Below are 14,374 nucleotides of genomic sequence, written 5' to 3' on the forward strand. Positions count from 1 at the left end.
GTGTGATGGTTGTGTCTTGGCAAGCACAGTATGTTGCAAAGGATGATGGGTTGTATGTGTGGGTCCTTTTATTTGTCCATTTGTTGGTGTGACTTTTTTTGAATTTTTTGTGGGTCTGTCATAAAGGGTGTTTGTGACTTGGGCCCTCTGTTTGTTTGTTTGTATGTTCCAAGGACACAGTGGAGAAATGTGGCTCACTGGTTAGAGGATGCAGACCCTGAAGCAGAGGTTAGACCCGGGACCAGGGTTCAATTCCCGACGCGGCAGGGTCTTGAGCCCAAATATCCACGGACTCGATAATTCTCGTTTCGGTGCCTACTCGAATCATGGGTTCACACTCTGCAGCTCTGGGCATTAGCCTGCTTAATCTCCACTACGGCCCCCCCGCGGCGGGATGCCTGGCTTTCACATTGGGGGAAGCCAGGACGGGTTCCCAAGGCAAGCGCCGAGATGCCTACGGGTAATCGAGCGCTATATAAGAACGCATAATAATAATAATAATTGTTTTCATATGCTGTGTAGACTGTAGCCTTCTTTATTGTCCTGTGCGCCTCGTATTTGTTAGTGCAACTGTCAGGTATGCTTGTGTATTGTCGCCGGGGTACGTGTACGCTTGATCGTGGGGTGTGCGCCTCGTATTTGTTAGTGCATTTGTCAGTTAGGCTCGTGTATCGGGGTCGGGGGTACGTGTAGGATTGATCGTGGGGTGTGCGCCTCGTATTTGTTAGTGCGTCTGTCAGTGAAGCTCGTGTATCAGGTTCGGGGGTACATGTACGCTTGATCCTGGGGTGTGCGCCTCGTATTTGTGAGTGCGTCTGTCAGTTAGGCTCATATCGGGGTCAGGGGTACGTGTACGCTTGATCGTGGGGTGTGCGCCTCGTATTTGTGAGTGCGTCTAGCACTTAGGCTTGTGTATCGGGTTCGGGGGTACGTGTACGCTTGATCGTGGGGTGTGCGCCTCGTATTTGTTAAGGCGTCTGGCAGTTAGGCTCGTGTATCGGGGTCGGGGGTACGTGTACGCTTGATCGTGGGGTGTGCACCTCGTATTTGTTAGTGCGTCTGTCAGTTAGGCTCGTGTATCGAGGTCGGGGGTACGTGTAAGCTTGATCGTGGGGTGTGCACCTCGTATTTGTGAGTGTGTCTGGCAGTTAGGCTCGTGTATCGGGGTCGGGGGTACGTGTACGCTTGATCGTGGGGTGTGCGCCTCGTATTTGTGAGTGCGTCTGGCAGTTAGGCTCGTGTATCGGGGTCGGGGGTACGTGTACGCTTGATCGTGGGGTGTGCACCTCGTATTTGTGAGTGCGTCTGGCAGTTAGGCTCATGTATCGGGGTCGGGGGTACGTGTACGCTTGATCGTGGGGTGTGCGCCTCGTATTTGTGAGTGTGTCTGGCAGTTAGGCTCGTGTATCGGGGTCGGGGGTACGTGTACGCTTGATCGTGGGGTGTGCGCCTCGTATTTGTGAGTGCGTCTGGCAGTTAGGCTCGTGTATCGGGGTCGGGGGTACGTGTACGCTTGATCGTGGGGTGTGCACCTCGTATTTGTGAGTGCGTCTGGCAGTTAGGCTCGTGTATCGGGGTCGGGGGTACGTGTAAGCTTGATCGTGGGGTGTGCGCCTCGTATTTGTTTGTGCGGCTCGCTCATATGCGATGTTTTCCGTACGAATCGTGCTTCATGCGGGACAACGTTTGCCCGTACAAATCGCGTACTTGGTTCCGGGTCCGGATCGTACTTGTTAGTTCGTACGGCATGTTTACAAATCGTAAGGTTGACGATACGACGACTTTTCGTACGGGTTTTCGAATGTGGTTCGTACGGGTCGCAGATATTCGTACGTATTTGCGGTTTTCGAATCGTACTACGCAATTCGGACGGGTTTTTAAAATTCCTACGTAAACGGCTACGAATACGAATCGTAACACAGATTTTAATCCCGAATCGGAATCGACCCCATTGTGTGGATGAAGACACGTAGACAATTATATTTAAAGATGAGACAGGTGATGGCCACTTCAGTACATTTTGAAAGTACATGCAGGCAAATCAAAACAACTTTGTTCATTCAGACTCCAGCAAAAGATTCTGCTACAAAGGAATTTGGGCTTTAACAATCTAATGAAAATGAAATATTAACAGAATTCCAGGCTGTCTTCTGAGTGTAGACCAGCACAATTGAACATGTCTTCAGCTTTCTAATGTTGAGATGGAAAACAGTGGACCTGAACAGGGGAAGCCTGTAAACAGCCTTTGTTGATTTGAAGGCTGCCTTCGATTCAAGTAAGTCCCCAGAAATAAACTGAGAGGGATTTTGAAACAGTTGCCCCCCCCCCCAATATTATTAGATATCAGTATATGTCTCAATGAAGATACATTTGACACAAATTCAGTGGGGCAAGAAGGGTGAGTTTACTGTGGCTATCCCAGTAAAGAGAGGGGTGCAGCAAGGGTGTCCACTCGCTCCTGTGCTCTTTCTCCTGTGCATGAATGGGTGTGTCAAACACCTAGCTGACTATGTAAATGATTCCCCTATTCTGGGTGCCCACAAAACTAGGGGTAGGCATTAAACACTGCTACACCGGTAGAGTTTGCAGAGCTTTCCACACTCCGCGCCACGCTTATAGTGTGAAGTTAGCAAAAAATTCAGCAAATGCCTCGCAGCTGAGTTCAGTTTACAGACGCCCACCGCACAACCCTACATTGGTTATCTAATGATGATTGCACGAGATATTGCCAGTGTCTGCATATGAGAATCTCCATCTCACTATTCTGCTTCCTTGATATGGTGATCTGTTTGCCCCTGCTTTCTCTATGTACCCGGCTTTTTGTAGGATATATCTCTTTACAACGAATGTGCTACAACGCATTCCAATACAAGGCGGTCGCTTCAGCGACTTGCTGTAGGGGGCACGCTGAACTTAGGAATAGTATAATTTACTGTTCCTCCTCCAGTTTGTGCAACAGCAGGGAAGGTGTTGGATTCTAAATCCAGCACCTTCTGCCCCCTACAGCAAGTCGTTGTAACGACTTGCGATGTAATGGTTTGCATTGTAACATTGCAGTCGTTGCAACCACGTTGTAATGGAATGCGTTGTAGCGCATTCGTTGTAAATGATGTCTCCCCTTTTGGTGATACATGTGTTGGCATTAATGCTTTTGTGTGACAGTAATGAATGGAAATCAAGAACTAGAAAATGGTATGGGGTTTTTAATTTTTTGTATCTCCTAAAAATGCTTCAGAATGCATTTCTATGAGGAATTAATAAAATTATGTCCCATCTCAAATTCGGACCACGTAATTAGTAATAAAAAAAATCTTTTTTTTTTTTACTTTTCTGCTTTTTATTCTTACAGTTTGCACTTCCTTTTCATGGTTTCATGTAAACTTAGGAGTGAAATTCGTGGAAGAAGACGGCGTTTAGCTAAACGCCGCCATCGTGTGTGAGAATGGACCTTAACGTTACAGGTATGAAAATGAGAGGGAATAATCCTTGGGTGAGGAGTTAGGGGAGGCAGAACGAGATCCACTGGGGTTGGTATATTGGGCCCCGTACGTGAGGTTATGGAGGGTTTAACATCGTGACAGGGGAGTGTGTTAGAGGATTCATTTAAATTGAACAACGGTAGCATTTTTTGCTCCGGTTTTTGAGGGGAGCGCCGAAAATGTTAAAAGTCGTTATACCCATGGGGAGATTTCTAAAACAATATAGTCATGTGACTGTGTTACAAATTGCATTGTATTGTAGTCATTTAAGCAACAATGTTCTTAGCTACGTTTTTTTTTAACTTTACAGTGGACCCCTGAGGAAGAACTTTAAAAAGTTTGAAATGCATTGGGTAACACCATCATTGTACATTAAGGATGTTATTTGTTCGACGCGTGCCCGGAAAGAAGCCTGTGGTGGCACATCCGTGGTTTGAGAAGTGTCTAAGAACATTTGGTTAATCATGTGTGAAAAGGACATCGGAATTAAAGAACTAACATAAACGTAAAGCTTGGAGTAAAATCGATTTATTAACGAAAAGAATTGAAAAAAGATAATGAAATACATGTAATCTTCAATGATTCATTGCTGTGCGCCTGGATTTTGGGGTGTAGCGACGCCCCATCCACCTACTGTTTTTTCAACTTCTACGTGGCCAAGGGCGGACCACGTAATCCGGGGAGCACGCCAAAAGGTTCAAATTATTGAGCTTGGAATACAATTATGTAACAGCAAAAGATTGGGAGTGCACGGCAATTTCCATTTATATTCATGTAAACTTGACCACTTCTTATAAAACAATAGAAACGCAAATATGTGAATAGTGGATGTTTAACTGGCACCTATGAATCCTCCAAGGCTGACACATGATAAAGAGATGTTGCGTATAGAATGTTGGTTCACTTGTTAAAGAGTTATGCAGAATAAAGGCTTAGGCATCATTTGCAGCTAATTCCGCAGTAAAAAAAAGAGTTTCCAGGTCTTTTTGGTCAGATGCTTTACTTTTAGATGTGAAACCATTCAGGAAAGCAGGGGCTGGAAGTTGTGACTGAGCAGGTTTTTACAAGATCAAATATTTCTTTATTGTTCATCTGAGTAATCTTAAACATCACATTCAAAAACTATGAGCACCGCAAGCAGGAAAAATGTAACCACCAAGATTCACCCCTTTTATGGGTATGCTTGACACCTTCCCAATTCTCATGAATGTAACATTTTTCAAATACAGGCTTTCAGTGAAAGCTTTGCCCCTGGTGCTTGGACAATACACCATGTTTTCAAGCTGTGCAAAAGAATCGATGTGAAGTTTATCGACATGAGAAATATCAGGGGTCCCGAAGTATCCAGGACAGAATATCAAGAGACAAAATATTGAAAAGTAACTGCATATAGGAAAGTATAGATCTATTCCTAATTCCACAGCAACGTACTTTGAAGATATATGTATACATAGACACGTATATTTGGAGTTAGTTATGGAGCATTCAGACTTACTTTTCTGTTGATATTTAGTTTACATTTTGCCCTCGATATTCTGACTTTGATATTCAATAAGCAAACTGTGCAACAGCTTCCATTCATATCCCTAGCCAATTATCCAGCCCCTACAGGTTTGCTAAGTCTTTTCTTCAAGCAGGCACACCTTTATCTGTCTCCACATCTTTGAAACATTTCCAACATTATGAGGGAAGTTCCACCAGCAAGAAGTGTCCCTTGGTCGACACCTGGATCTCCTTATCATGGCCGGTCTTTCTTTTTCGAGGATAGCCTTCCAGGTCAAGAGAACCAGGATATAGTGGAGGCAGTCTCTCTACAGTCCTTCACCTGTAAGATTCTATTATTGTTCTTGCAGTCATTAGTGGGCATTATTCTGCTCCAATCTGAGAAGATTTCCCCTCAGATTGCTATGCAAGAGGTGAATTCACTCCTGATTTGTGGCAAAACTTATGTTATGCTAAAATTCTCACACTTACCTCCCTTATGCCTTATTATAGTGTGACCCTGTCCTTTTCTCAGAGAGTAGCCTTACTATTGAAGCTATCCCAGAGTGCATTGGTTCCTAATATCTTTGCAGCTTGTGCCCTTACCTTGATTTCTCTCTGTCCCTGCTCAAACCTTGTCTAAAGCTTATCCTGGTGATCAATCAAAAATCATTAACATATCTGTGAAAAGTTCACCTGAGTCTAAGGGCCAGATGTACTAAGGTTCCCGTTTGCATTTCTCAAATAGCTACTCCGTAGGAATCGCTATTTAAGAAATGCTAATGGATATGTACAAAATTTAAGATACCCTAATAGCGGTTCCTTCAGATTAGGAATAGCTATTAGGGAATCGCAAATAGGAAATGCCATTGCATTGCTGCCAATAGCCAAAATAGGAAATGGTTTGCATTTCCAAAATTGTGATTTCCTAATGGGAAATCGCACTTCACGAAATGCAAAGCCAAGGGTGCCTCTGGACTTAAGGCCCCCCTGGAGGAACCCCTAATTCCCTAGTGCACATGTAAGCGCAGATATGCCCTTGGGGCATATGTGCCCATCATGTCACAAAAAAACGCATTTGAATGCATTTTTCTTACTTTGCACATGATTACCATCCACTTGAAGTCAATGGTAATGCATTTCCTAAATGCCCAATTCGCATTTGGGAAATGGTTTTTACTTGTGCTTTAGGAATCATAAATAAGTAATCCTTACTTGCGATTCCTGAATCGTGGGTGCAATTTGGGATTTCTACAGTGTGTAAATCACAAATTGCGACAGGTTTTGGCCCTTTCTACATCTGCTAAGGCTAAAATAGCGATTCAGCCCATAAAGAAAAGCTAAATGGCTTTGTACATCATGGCCTAAATGCCTCTTACATCACAAAAGGAGCACGTTTCACTATTCAATATTGATATTCAGAGACAGATGTGGCCTGGGTGTACGCTGCAATGTTAGGAAGCCCCCTATGCTGAGAGCCTTTGAAGTCGGATAGTTAGCCAACTAACTTCAAAGATGATGAAATGTGAGCTAAGAAAATTATCTCTGAGTCACAATAGTCTCTGTTGCCAGGGGTTAAGCCATGTGCCATTTGCCATAAGCCACTTGCTAAACATTTGAGGAAGGTTATTTAGGCAGTTTACAAAAAGCAATGTTTACACAGTTTTTTATGTGCAGTTATTATTTGTATTTATTTTTTCTTATTGCTCTACTGCACCAAGCAGTATTAGTGTGCTTTAGAAAGAATGTTTGAGGATTCATGTGAGCACATACATACAAATGCCATACTGAAGTGAGTATACATTTAGGGAACTATGTTGAGGATAGGAGGTAAAGAATCTTAAGTTAGGAGACTTGGGGGAAGGAGGGTAAAGCAGGGAGAGGCAAATAATGGCCTGTTTAGAAGATCAAACACCGAACAATGATTCTATCATAGTAGCAAGATGTGGATAAACTAGGATTGAGACTGTAAAAAAATCTGCTCCCTTGAGGCATAGAATTCTCTATTAGGTTTTGCTTTCAGTTCAGTTTCAAGTGTTTCTAGATTAAGTGAGTTCTTAGTCTGGGACTCTACAAGGTACCTGAAATGGTTAATAGGTCTCAGGTCTCTAAATAGAGCCAAAATGAACCCTCAGAATTGGGGGGATGTGTTTGAAGAGATAGTAAAATATTAATGTTATGTGACCGAATTTTGGTCGCTAAACACTAATACATAACTTAAATATTCGTTGTCTGGAATTAACATCCATTACACACCCCTTCCAAATACTGAATTGTTATTAATTCCCAAACTCAATTAGACATTCAATATGATTCGGTCTTCCCAAATCGCAAATTGGGTTTGATTAATAAAAAAAGCCATTTTGCGATCGGAAATACTCAGATTTATTTAATCTGAACATTACCGGCCATAGAGTGGTTTTGTACGAGGGCCCCACTATTTTCTCAATGTAGAGGTCGTTTTGCCTGTGTTGTTCTGCGAGGTATGTAGAAATGTATTGCAACGTGGTCAGACTAATATTCTTCGATGAGGGGAACAGGTGAAACCTTTGGGCAGGGGTCATGATTGGAATTTTCCCTATTGTGGGTAGGGTGAGAGGAAGGTTAAGTCTTGTAGTGTAATTTCGAAATGTTGTCTAGCCCCTGAAACAACTTAGATTTAGCCTTTCCCCAATCTATGTTAAAGTATCTCATATATGTAATGTTGTGAGTAACATTTGATTCAGCGAGATGCATATTGATATGTGCTCTACGAAGTCATGTGAAATTTTAGGGGGCCAGTAGATGATATACATTTTGAGGGTTTATGAGTAGTAGGCCGTAATGGCCACTTCCAAAGATGAAAAGTAGGTTCTATGGACCTGTTTGCAAGCAAGTGACCCTTTTATGATTATGGCAAATACACCACTTGTTTGGACTGTCTGTTAGACCTGAATTTTATCCTAGGGTACTAGAGTCATGATGTTTTGAGGGAAGTCATTCAGCCAAGGTTCTGTAGTCAACATTAAATCAGCCTTGTGCATTTTTAAAAGTGAACCTATTTCTGGACGATGTGCATTGGTTTGTCTAATGAGATGTAGTTTTTCCATAATGTGTGGACTTTCCTGGGCATCACTGTATATCGTTCCCGAGCATTTGATTTTTATGAGGTTGTCCATGTGAGTTTTTTTCACAAGAGCATTTAGGGGTGGATTCTCAGCTAGACGCATACTTTCTGTGGTTATGATGTAGAGAAAAACAATTCCTATCCTGGGCCACTGCACCAGGCATTTACCCTGCCTTCGATGAGATGTTATTGACCCTTCACAGGATCTAATTTACAACATTAATGAGGCCAGGACTTTTTCATGGCAATGGATATGTTGGATTTGCCCCTTTCTGCAGGGTCATCCCTACACTTTTTTGCCTTCACTCCCTGTTTTTTGTGAACTTGTTTTTGCTGGCTTTTAGGACTCTGTACACTTTTTTACTGCTAACTACTGCTAAAGTGCTTGTGCTATCTCCTTTGAACATGGTAGAATTGCCTTACTCCCAATTGCCCCATTTAATTTCCTTGTGATTCCCTAGTAAAGTAGTACTATAAGTATTCAGGGCATGTAAATTTAATGCAACTAGTGGGTCTGTAGCACTCATTGTGCCACCCACTTAAGTAGCCAGTTAAACATGTCTCAGGTTTGCCATTGGAGCTTGTGTGTGCAATTTTAAGCTGCCTTTTCAATTTGGCAAAATAAACCTTTTACCAGGCCTAAATATTCCTTTTTTTAATACATGTAAGTCATCCCTAGGGTAGGCCATAAACAGCCCAGAGGACAGGGTGCACTGTATTTAAAAATGTGTTCATGTACTCCTAACATTTAAATGTCCTGGTAATGTAAAACTCTTAAATGCGTTTTTCCACTACTGCAAGGCCTACCACTCCCATAGGATAAAATTGGAATACCCTATTACATATAATACATGTTAATTTTCAATTGGTAGTTGGTAGGAATGTCAAGTTTGATGTCTGTAGAATTGTAATTCTAAACCCCCTTTAATGGTAAAGTTATATTTTAAGTCACAATTCTGAAAATGCCACGTTTAGAAAGTTGACATGGAAAAGTGGGGCAACATCTCACCCCAACCAATCGCACAGCTGAAATGTAGCCGTCATGGCTCATCTAGTATACCATTATTAATTAGTTTCATTAAACCTCATAGTACTCCTTTTTCTCCATTTTTTCCAAAATGTCTTCCTTTTTCATCTTTATTTCAAATCCACACATAGGAATGTAATCCCAATTTTTCATGTTTCTAGTGTTCGACCTGTGTCCATCCGGACCTCTTGAAAGAACACGACTAGTGCCAGGTTCATTTGAAGCAGCGTTTATTGATAAAAAAAACAATGCATTTCGGGCTGTTTAAAATAATTGCACAACAAAATAACACCAATTAATGTTCAGCACTAAGTTATGCCATCATTCATTGTATACAAGTAATCCTCATCCTACTTTATATCGTATTCATTAACCTTGCGAGTAATTGAGCCCCATATCGCAGCCTCATGCCACATCATCTATATCTCACAGCGTGCGCCATTGCCATCTAACCAAATTGTGAAAAGTTGTTGATCATATGTCCCCCCTGTTCTTCACCAACCTCACATCGCTGTACGTCATAACAAAACCTATATGCGAAGCCTCAGTTGTCTTCCCACCCATCATTCTTTCATCCGTGCTAGCCTCATGCTTGCTTCCGAGTGAGTATGCAACCTGCAATGTAACACTTCTTCGTTTACCCCATTTAACAGTTCATTTTTAAATTTCATGAGCTCCGGTGCATGTACTTAGGTTGAAAGATTACTTATTACAACATCACCCAAAGGTGCACACGACTCCTGCCCATTAGTTCAAAATCCCTCCCTCCGCTTCACATACCTGCTTCGTGACATAAGCCTCCCAAATCCTCATTCCGGACCAAGCAAACAAACAAAATGTGATTCCTCCCCTTTTAACCCGTGTCCGTACCGTCTCCCAATTGGCTAACTGGACGATTTATCCGCCCTGATGAAAACACTAATACGTTACCCGTTACTTCTATGCTTAATGGACACCATTACCCATGATGCAATTACTTGACGGTTAGTCCATAAAAACTATCGATAATAAAAGCACAACACTTATGAGCTGATAGCGGTATCATTATTACTCCATATTAAGTCCATTGTACATATTCCTAAAGTCCATGACCTAATTCATAAACGTCCTCCACAAATGAACATCGATGTTTTTTCAGCCGTGTGGATTTGTTTACATCTTCATATATAGCATGCATTCTATTCCTCCTTTGACTTGGCGGGTGCAATCCCAATGTTGGGCCAATAGGTAAGACAGTCAGTTTTAGAGAGTGGGGTGCACTCCTTCTTATGTGTAATTAATCAGCTTCTCCTTTTGTGTCCAAGATTGCGTGCTGATTGGAACCGGTGCCAGGCCCAACTGACACCGACAGTATGAGTGACATGGAAAAGTGGGGCGACATCTCACCCCAACCAATCGCACAGCTGAAATGTAGCCGTCATGGCTCATCCATTATACCATTATTAATTAGTTTCATTGAACTTCATACTCCTTTTTCTCAATGTTTTCCAAAATTCTTCATTTTTCATCTTTATTTCAAATCCACACGTAGGAATGTAATCCCAATTTTTCATGTTTCTAGTGTTCGACCTGTGTCCATCCGGACCTCTTGAAAGAACACAACTAGTGCCAGGTTCTTTTGAAGCAGCGTTTATTGATTTAAAAACCCAATGCATTTCGGGCTGTTTAAAGCCCTTCGTCGGGGGTCACTGTAATTGCACAAAAAAATAACACCAATTAATGTTCAGCACTAAGTTATGCCATCATTCATTGTATACAAGTAATCCTCATCCTACTTTATATCATATTCATTAACCTTGCGAGTAATTGAGCACCATATCGCAGCCTCATGCCATATCATCTATTTCTCATAGCGCGCGCCATTGCCATCTAACCAAATTGTGAAAAGTTATTGATCATATGTCCCCCCTGTTCTTCACCAACCTCACATCACTGTACGTCATAACAAAAGCTATATGCGAAGCCTCAGTTGTCTTCCCGCCCATCATTCTTTCATCCGTGCTAGCCTCATGCTTGCTTCCGAGTGAGTATTCAACCTGCATTGTAACACTTCTTCGTTTACCCCATTTAACAGTTCATTTTTGAATTTCATGAGCTCCGGTGCATGTACTTAGGTTGAAAGATTACTTATTTCAACATCACCCAAAGGCGCACACGACTCCTGCCCATTAGTTCAAAATCCCTCCCTCCGCTTCACATACCTGCTTCGTGACATAAGCCTCCCAAATCCTCATTCGGACCAAGCAAACAAACAAGATGTGAGTCCTCCCCTTTTAACCCGTGTCCGTACCGTCTCCCAATTGGCTAACTGGACGATTTTCCCGCCCTGATGAAAACACTAACACGTTACCCGTTACTTCTATGCTAAATGGACTCCATTACCCATGATGCAACCACTACTTAACGGTTAGTCCGTAAAAACTATTGATAATAAAATTACAACACTTATGAGCTGATAGCGGTATCATTATTACTCCATATTAAGTCCATTGTACATATTCCTAAAGTCCATGACCTGAATCATAAACGTCCTCCACAAATGAACATTGATGTTTTTTTGGCCGTGTGGATTTGTTTACATCTTCATATATAGCATGTATTCTATTCCTCCTTTGACTTGGCGGATGCAATCCCAATGTTGGGCCAATAGGTAAGACAATCAGTTTTAGAGAGTGGGGTGCACACCTTCTTATGTGTAATTAATCAGCTTCTCATTTTGTGTCCAAGATTGCGTGCTGATTGGAAACGGTGCCAGGCCCAACTGGCACCGACAATATGAGTGACATGGAAAAAGGGGCGACATCTCACCCCAACCAATCGCACAGCTAAATGTAGCCGTCATGACTCATCTATTATACCATTAATAATTAGTTTCATTAAACTTCATAGTACTCCTTTTTCTCAATTTTTTCCAAAATGTCTTCCTTTTTCATCTTTATTTCAAATCCACACGTAGGAATGTAATCCCAATTTTTCATGTTTCTAGTGTTTGACCTGTGTCCATCCGGACCTCTTGAAAGAACACGACTAGTGCCAGGTTCATTTGAAGCAGCGTTTATTGATTAAAAAACCCAATGCATTTTGGGCTGTTTAAAGCCCTTCTTCGGGGGTCACTGTAATTGCACAAGAAAATAACACCAATTAATGTTCAGCACTAAGTTATGCCATCATTCATTGTATACAAGTAATCCTCATCCTACTTTACATCATATTCATTAACCTTGCGAGTAATTGGGCCCCATATCGCAGCCTCATGGCATATCATCTATTTCTCACAGCGCGCCATTGCCATCTAACCAAATTGTGAAAAGTTATTGATCATATGTCTCCCCTGTTCTTCACCAACCTCACATCGCTGTACGTCATAACAAAACCTATGTGTGAAGCCTCAGTTGTCTTCCCACCCATCATTCTTTCATCCGTGCTAGCCTCATGCTTGCTTCCGAGTGAGTATGCAACCTGCAATGTAACACTTCTTCGTTTACCCCATTTAACAGTTCATTTTTAAATTTCATGAGCTCCGGTGCATGTACTTAGGTTGAAAGATTACTTATTTCAACATCACCCAAAGGCGCACACGACTCCTGCCCATTAGTTCAAAATCCCTCCCTCCGCTTCACATACCTGCTTCGTGACATAAGCCTCCCAAATCCTCATTGCGGACCTAGCAAACAAACAAAATGTGATTCCTCCCCTTTTAACCCGTGTCCGTACCGTCTCCCAATTGGCTAACTGGACGATTTATCCGCCCTGATGAAAACACTAATACGTTACCCGTTACTTCTATGCTTAATGGACACCATTACCCATGATGCAATTACTTGACGGTTAGTCCATAAAAACTATCGATAATAAAAGCACAACACTTATGAGCTGATAGCGGTATCATTATTACTCCATATTAAGTCCATTGTACATATTCCTAAAGTAAGTCCATGACCTAATTCATATACGTCCTCCACAAATGAACATCGATGTTTTTTCAGCCGTGTGGATTTGTTTACATCTTCATATTTAGCATGCATTCTATTCCTCCTTTGACTTGGCGGGTGCAATCCCAATGTTGGGCCAATAGGTAAGACAGTCAGTTTTAGAGAGTGGGGTGCACTCCTTCTTATGTGTAATTAATCAGCTTCTCCTTTTGTGTCCAAGATTGCGTTCTGATTGGAACCGGTGCCAGGCCCAACTGGCACCGACAATATGAGTGACGTGGAAAAGTGGGGCGACATCTCACCCCAACCAATCGCACAGCTGAAATGTAGCCGTCATGGCTCATCCATTATACCATTATTAATTAGTTTCATTGAACTTCATAGTACTCCTTTTTCTCAATGTTTTCCAAAATTCTTCATTTTTCATCTTTATTTCAAATCCACACGTAGGAATGTAATCCCAATTTTTCATGTTTCTAGTGTTCGACCTGTGTCCATCCGGACCTCTTGAAAGAACACAACTAGTGCCAGGTTCATTTGAAGCAGCGTTTATTGATTTAAAAACCCAATGCATTTCGGGCTGTTTAAAGCCCTTCGTCTGGGGTCACTGTAATTGCACAAAAAAATAACACCAATTAATGTTCAGCACTAAGTTATGCTATCATTCATTGTATACAAGTAATCCTCATCCTACTTTATATCATATTCATTAACCTTGCGAGTAATTGAGCACCATATCGCAGCCTCATGCCATATCATCTATTTCTCATAGCGCGCGCCATTGCCATCTAACCAAATTGTGAAAAGTTATTGATCATATGTCCCCCCTGTTCTTCACCAACCTCACATCACTGTACGTCATAACAAAACCTATATGCGAAGCCTCAGTTGTCTTCCCACCCATCATTCTTTCATCCGTGCTAGCCTCATGCTTGCTTCCGAGTGAGTATTCAACCTGCATTGTAACACTTCTTCGTTTACCCCATTTAACAGTTCATTTTTGAATTTCATGAGCTCCGGTGCATGTACTTAGGTTGAAAGATTACTTATTTCAACATCACCCAAAGGCGCACACGACTCCTGCCCATTAGTTCAAAATCCCTCCCTCCGCTTCACATACCTGCTTCGTGACATAAGCCTCCCAAATCCTCATTCGGACCAAGCAAACAAACAAGATGTGAGTCCTCCCCTTTTAACCCGTGTCCGTACCGTCTCCCAATTGGCTAACTGGACGATTTTCCCGCCCTGATGAAAACACTAACACGTTACCCGTTACTTCTATGCTAAATGGACTCCATGACCCATGATGCAACCACTACTTAACGGTTAGTCCGTAAAAACTATTGAT

This window comes from Lissotriton helveticus, chromosome 2_1 (assembly GCF_964261635.1).
Source record: "Lissotriton helveticus chromosome 2_1, aLisHel1.1, whole genome shotgun sequence".
NCBI classification, from domain to species: domain Eukaryota; kingdom Metazoa; phylum Chordata; class Amphibia; order Caudata; family Salamandridae; genus Lissotriton; species Lissotriton helveticus.